The following is a 7,127-nucleotide window of genomic DNA, read 5'->3' as shown; positions in this document are numbered from 1 at the left end:
ATGCAAGTGTATGCAAGTCCACATCTTGCATACACTTATTAGAATACTTAGTGTATGCAAGTGTATGCAAGTCCACATCTTGCATACACTTATTAGAATACTTAGTGTATGCAAGTGTATGCAAGTCCACATCTTGCATACACTTATTAGAATACTTAGTGTATGCAAGTCCACATCTTGCATACACTTATTAGAATACTTAGTGTATGCAAGTCCACATCTTGCATACACTTATTAGAATACTTAGTGTATGCAAGTCCACATCTTGCATCATACTAGGCCACTCTATATTTTTACTTATTAGAATACTTAGTGTAAAGAACCGACCAGAACATTTGATTGAACCTTTATTTTCTATGTCAAAATACACAGGGAACCCCGGAAGTAACACGTGAGATTAATCACAGTATTTGTTTAATCTATGCGCTGTAACTCGTATATTATTAGAGACCCTGTAAACAACAAAGTCATAGACCTACAAATACTTTGGAAATAAAGAAATTAAATAATGTTGTTTAACGCACTTGGGGATCCTATTTTTTTTTATTACTGTATTAAAGCACCAATGAAAAGTAACTTGTAATAAAACTAAGATTTGGAGTCCCCCCCCCCCAGTGGCACAGCGGTATGTCTGCGGACTTACAACGCTAGAAATCGGGTTTCGATACCCGTGGTGGGCAGAGCACAGATAGCCCATTGTGTAGCTTTGTGCTTAACTTCAAACAAACAAAAAAAAACAACAACAATATTTGGAGTTGCAAGTAAAGCTGAAACACAAAATAATGTCCTTGTTACCTGTATAGTTCAGTATCTTCTGTAGAAACGTTGGAATATAATATAATATAATATATATAATATTCAAATAAAAATTTCTTTCCTATCAGTATAAAACGGGGGCCCGGCATGGCCAGGTGGTTAGGGGGCGCTCGACTCGCAATCTCAATCTGCTTTTTCGTTTGTTTATGTTGGGTTCTTTGTTTAAAATGACCGTGTTTTTAATAGATATACTATGGTTTTTTTGAGCTGCAATGGTGAAAAACATGGGACGGTTTTTTTATTGTGTTCTGTCAATCTGGTTTCCAATTTTCTTCCTGTTTCTCCTATGTAGAATTAAACAAAGAACCCAACACAAACAAACGAAAAATCAAGGAATCCATCTTAATTGAACAAAACAACCCTACTCTAAACCAACACCCCGGGGCGCCTAGATACCTCTTCTAAGTTTCACAACAGTTCCGGTCATGTGACTTCTTTGTTCAATCTGTATATATATATCCGTGTCAGTGTAAATTACTTGTACCTGATGATGACATAACCTTGTCGAAACGTTGTACATTTGCTGTTATGTTAAACTTATATTAAAGTTTTTCTTCATTACCCATTCAAGCCGTCTCCAGCCATTATGATTCTGCTTTATTTGCCGGGCTTACATACTAAAAAAGAGGGCGCCTGGAACAGACTTGAGTTGCCAGGAAAATTCAAGATCCTTCGAGAATCTCATGATGTGTTACCAGCGTCACGTGACTTCCGCTGTCGTAACAATACTTATTTTTAGATTTCAAAAGTATTGCAAAATGGTAGACGCCATTGTATCGCCTACTCTTAAATTCATACATTTTACTGACAATAAAACGGAAACTCGAAATCGTCTTCCCCCCATCGTGGGAACATTAAAAGTGAATTTGAACTTATTTTCAACTAAGATTTGAGTTAATACTTCCTATTGATGGGCCAGTGGTGAACCGAGAAATGTTCGTTTAAATTAGACTCTTAAATAACAGGAAAAAAACAACATAATTTCATATATTGAATTTCGTCATAAGTGACGAGTAAAAGGAAAAAGAGGACATTTGTCTCGGTAATAGCTAATTTTAGGGACATAGCCCCCAAAATAAATCCTACAATATTTGCGTGTGGTGTACTGTACTGTTCACTGGTCAACAATGCCTACGCGACACCGGAACTTCGAATTTCCCTAAGAACACGGGATATCATGAAGTTGTTTACTTTAAGCAACCTTGGTAGGCAACTTTCGACGAACCTTCTTTTAATTTCATTATCTGTTTGTTACAAAATTATTGTTGAGTTCCGATTTACTTGATGGCCAGAACGGAAGAAAAAATGTTTGTGTTTACATATTTGATATGTGTTCTTTACGTCTGTTGTTATTAGTTCAAATTGAAGTCTTGTGTAAATTAACATTTATAACCCAAATAAGAGGGTTAATTAACAGCAGCAAAATTTAAAAGAATATATCCTGAAAAATGTGAGTGGGGTGCTGTCCTTTTATTTAGGGAATTAATGGGTTTTGTATGTCTTAATATATTTTGCATATTTTCACTTAAGTCAAATAATTAGTCAAGATATTCTGCCTGTAACTGTATTTTATTATTCATTTTAACCTGTAGATGGCAGCAGTTATGTATTTGTTAGGATGACTCGATTTTCAATACCATCTAAAACTATATATCTGTTCGTCTTTTGACTGGTTTTTATTTGAATATTTTCGATTGACTTTAATATATTTCATAACTGTCAGCATCTTGCATGTAAGTTAGAGTTTTCAAAAATAACAAGTGGATCTTTATTATTTATAATGGCATTTAATCACTTTAATTCTGCGTCATTCTCCGAAGATGTGATTTGTATTGTGGTTTTTTATTGCGTTGTTAATTTGTACGTAACACGAATGGTGGTGGTACGGGTTATAATTATGCTGTTTTTTTTTTATTACGACATATTAATTCCTTTTTTTTTACAATGACTTTGAAAGCTGTTTTTTCGGTCTTCGCTCATTTATGGTTCACACCTCGTTACCACTCTCCCCACCCACCCCCAAAAAAATCGCGTTCTGCACTTTGGGGCCGTTGGTACGTTATAAGAGTAACTGTCAAGTTATACCATTCAGTTACAGTAGTCCAAACGTTGGACGGCTAAGGCAGATAACTTTTCCGTAACTATGCTTGTTTGTTTGTAGTTAAGCAAAAAGCTATACAATAGGCTATCTGTGCTCTGCCCACCACGAGTATCGAAACCCGGTTTCTAGCAGTGTAAGTCCGCAGACACTGGGGGCGTAGCTATGCTTGAAATTCAACACAAACAGACCGTATTGATTTTTTTAATCTTTTGAGAACCAAAATTATCGTTTTTCTGCTATAAATGTGATATATTTACATATTTTATAAATGCACGAGCTTTTCACCAACTTGTGAAATTCCAGAAAAATATTTTTTTAATGTTAATAAACATGCAAATAACAAAACGTCATACGTGTTTTTCCAAAATGTAATCGCTATCTTCCCAATAAATTCAAACCAACTTGAATAAACAGATCTTAAGCAGTTTTTTTTGTGTGTGTGTTTCTGAATATGGAAAACAATACAACAATAAAATTCGAATAAATCTATTAGTTCTATAATGGTTTCAGCGATGTTCCATTACACACACATATATATTTTAATATCGTGTAATCTTGTATGAGGTATCTTTCTGGTCGTGGTTAACGAGTCGTGCAACTGAACTCGCCTGAGTATGTTTGTATGAATTTCGCGCAAAGCTACACGAGGGCTATGTGCGCTAGCCGTCCCTAGTCATTGTAAGAGTAGAGGAAAAAGCACTGCCAACTCTTGGGCTACCCTTTTACCAACGAATAGTGGGATTGACCGTCACATTATAACGCCCCCACGGCTGAAAGGGCGAGCATGTTTGGTGGGACGAGGATTCGAACCCGCGACCCTCAGATTGCGAGTCGAGCTCCCTAACCACCTGGTCATGCTGGGCCACGCGCCTGGGAAGTGACAGTTAAAATATTTTGTTCTCATACTGAGCCGAGCGTGCCCAGAATGTAGATCGAAGGGTCTATGGTTCGCGTCCCGTCCCCTCAAAATAACACTCTGCACTTTGAGGTCGGGGATATGTTAGAAGATTAACTTGATTAGAGATGTCCAAGAGTTGGTGTTGGTGCTACTAATTAGCTGTACTTTCTTTACTCTGTCAGTTCAGAATTAGGGACGATTAGCTTTACGTGAACATTTGAAACAAATAAGTGTTTTAGGACTCCCAAAACAACCCAACTTTACTTCCTAGAGGAATGTTGCATTCCCCCCTTACGTTGACTTTCATTCAAGAAACGTGACGTCATGAAGGCGGGGAAAGAGAGGATATTTCCTACGACGTCAACAAAGCACGTGGTGGTGAGTTGAATTGTTTTCTCTTGATTGGCCAATTGTTTGATTGAGTTGTATGCTCCAATTTGGGTTAAATTTTATAAAACTACGTGCACCGTATCTATACAAAAGGGACATTTCTACACTGTCAAAAGAAGTCCGAGTTTATCAGCTTCGAAGCTCTGAAGGAGTTAAAATTTGGAATTATTTAGAGTGAAAGAAAATCAAAGGATATTGGAAAAAAAAATTAAACATCAAGGTAAGTTATATTTTAAACTTCTTGTATGTTATTTAGAGAGGAAAAAACACCAGTCGTCAACCGAGTTCTTAGTGTTCGTCTTAAGTATACAGTTATCTTCATCACATGCTACACTGATATTAACGTTATTTTTTTTTAAGAACTGAATGTTTAAGTAGATTTTCAAAACATTTGCTTTAGAAGTTAGACATTGACATACTTGTTCTAACGTCTAATAAAAATATTGGTTATTTCAGAAAGTTACGTCGATCCTTTTATTTCTATAGACATATACAAAGTTGTTTGTTGACAATATCATACTAGTACTGACCAATCTAATTTAGAGGCAACAGAAACTGATGTTTGTATTTAGTTCATAAAGTTAAGAGGGTCAATATATTATCACACTAACATTTAAGGAAGCGTATTAAAATCGGTGTATTGCCAATGACATTGAACGTTGTATATATTTTATCAGCTACAGATATTAGTGTATGTTTGCTTGATGTTTAAACAGTTTTCTAGCTTTGAAGATACAGCCAGAGATTTATTCTAACACGTAAGTATTTTTCTTATAAATTGCAGAAGTCCGCGCATTTTTTTAACTGTATTGTTTAATACTTGTAGTAGTTAACGTCTAAACTGGCAAGGCATGATAATTCGTCAGTATCTAATACGTGTGAAATTACATCACACAGAGACTGATAAGCAGTAATGATTTGGATAACACCATTCTCGTCGGCTGTGACGTACAACAAATAAACTGGAAACTCGTACTGGGCCAATAAATAATGACATTTATTGTAACGTAATGTCATACATTAAAAACTACAGTTATGTGTTGTTCAATGAATCTTTACGTTAATAAATAGTATACAAACGTGTATGTAATAATAATTATTAACAAGTGTATTTAATCCAATACTCAGTTTTAATTTTCAAAATGAAACTATTCAGTGAGGTTTATTCTTTCCTTAAAAAACAAAATTAGTTTCTTTTAACAAATGAAGAAAAATAAATATAAAAAATACATAAAATTCGTGTATAGGTTAAATCAGTTGAGTCAGAGTGCTAACAGTACTCGGGGCCGTTTTATCCAACGGATAAAAGGAGTAGTTGTCAGGGCCTACCGCGCATTAACAGTATAATAATAAATAGTAATCATACGCTAGTTTTTAATATATGTTTCCTTCTTTTATTTTCTTAATTCTTTATCATTAATAAATTCAGTATATTACATTGTACGGTAAAAGCAAAGGGGCCTACTAGTTTATACATTGCCCAGGGCCCACCAGTGGCATTGACAGTACTACTGATTGACATTTATGTGTATAATCACATTCCAGTATAGTTAACTTTCCACTTGGTATTTTTCAACCGGAATGGTAATTTATGCGACACTCGGCCAGTTCAGCAACCCCGAAGTTCAGGCGTAACTATACCTAATTTTGAACTAATGAACCAGAAAGAGATTAATTAATCAGCAGCACGCCGCCTACAGAACTAACATTAATCGAATAGTGTGCTGACTGTCATATTTATAACGCGTTCACATATGAAAATTCTTCGGCTATCTCAAGCTCGAACCTTGGGCCTTCGATTCACAGTCCGGCACACAAACCTTCAGCTTAGATCCAGTACGATAATGTTGGCAATTTACTGGTGGCTAGGTCAGTTTAAAGTTCGTTTGTTTCAATATTGACCTTCGTATATATATATAGTTATCAATCGAAATTAAATAACGTATTTGAAGGGAAAGTTTCGCATAAATAAGACTGGAAGTTGTATTTAGTTGTTAAAATTTGGTTGAATGGACGCCTTTCGTCTTCGGGAAGACTTTCGAAACGTCGTCCTCTATACTTGTGTTTCTACAACAGGCAGTTATCGTCCAGTCATGCCCCCCCCCCCAGGTGGCACAGGGGTATGGCTGTGGACTGCAACGCTAGAATCCGGGTTTCGATACCCGTGGTGGGCAGAGCACAGATAACTCATTGTATAACTTTGTGCTTAACTTCAAACAAACCGTCCATTCAATCTGGAATACTCTGCCTAAACAACCTATCAAAGAATTGTATATGGTTTTTTGAAACGTAATCAGCCACGCACAGAATTATTTGTTAATTATTCTAACAACACATAATGTGATTTCATGGCTCGGAGGACTGTAGCAAACAAACTTTTGGTATCTTAGTAGCATGCTAAAAATTACTCGTTCATCTCGGTTCACACTGCTGATATTCATCTTGAAAAAAACTGGTTTTATTCCAAAGCCTAAATAATCCAGAATTGAAACTGAGCATGAAATTGGAACGTGCGTTTCTGTTCAAAAATATGCCCGGCATGGCCAGGTTGTTAGGGCACTCGACTCGCAATTTGCGGGTCGCGGGTTCGAATCCCCGTCACACCAAACATGCTCGCCCTTTCATCCATGGGGGCGTTATAATGTGACTGTCAATCCTACTATTCTTTGGTAAAAGAGAAGCCCAAGAGTTGGCAGTGGGTGGTGATGACTAGCTGCTTTCCCTCTAGTCTTACAATGCTAAATTAGGGACGGCTAGTGCAGATAGCCCTCGTGTAGCTTTGTGCGAAATTCAAAACCGCGTCTTATTTCAAAAGGAGAGTCTAGAATTTTATTACATTTCATTGGAACAAGGTCACGCAAAGCTACAAGAGAGCAGTCTCCGCTAGCCGTCCCTAATTCAGCAGTGAAAGTCTAGAGGGAA

The sequence above is a fragment of the Limulus polyphemus genome, unplaced genomic scaffold (genome assembly GCF_000517525.1).
Source record: "Limulus polyphemus unplaced genomic scaffold, Limulus_polyphemus-2.1.2 Scaffold1181, whole genome shotgun sequence".
Classification (NCBI taxonomy): Eukaryota; Metazoa; Arthropoda; class Merostomata; order Xiphosura; family Limulidae; genus Limulus; species Limulus polyphemus.
Note: the sequence above shows the minus strand (reverse complement) of the source record.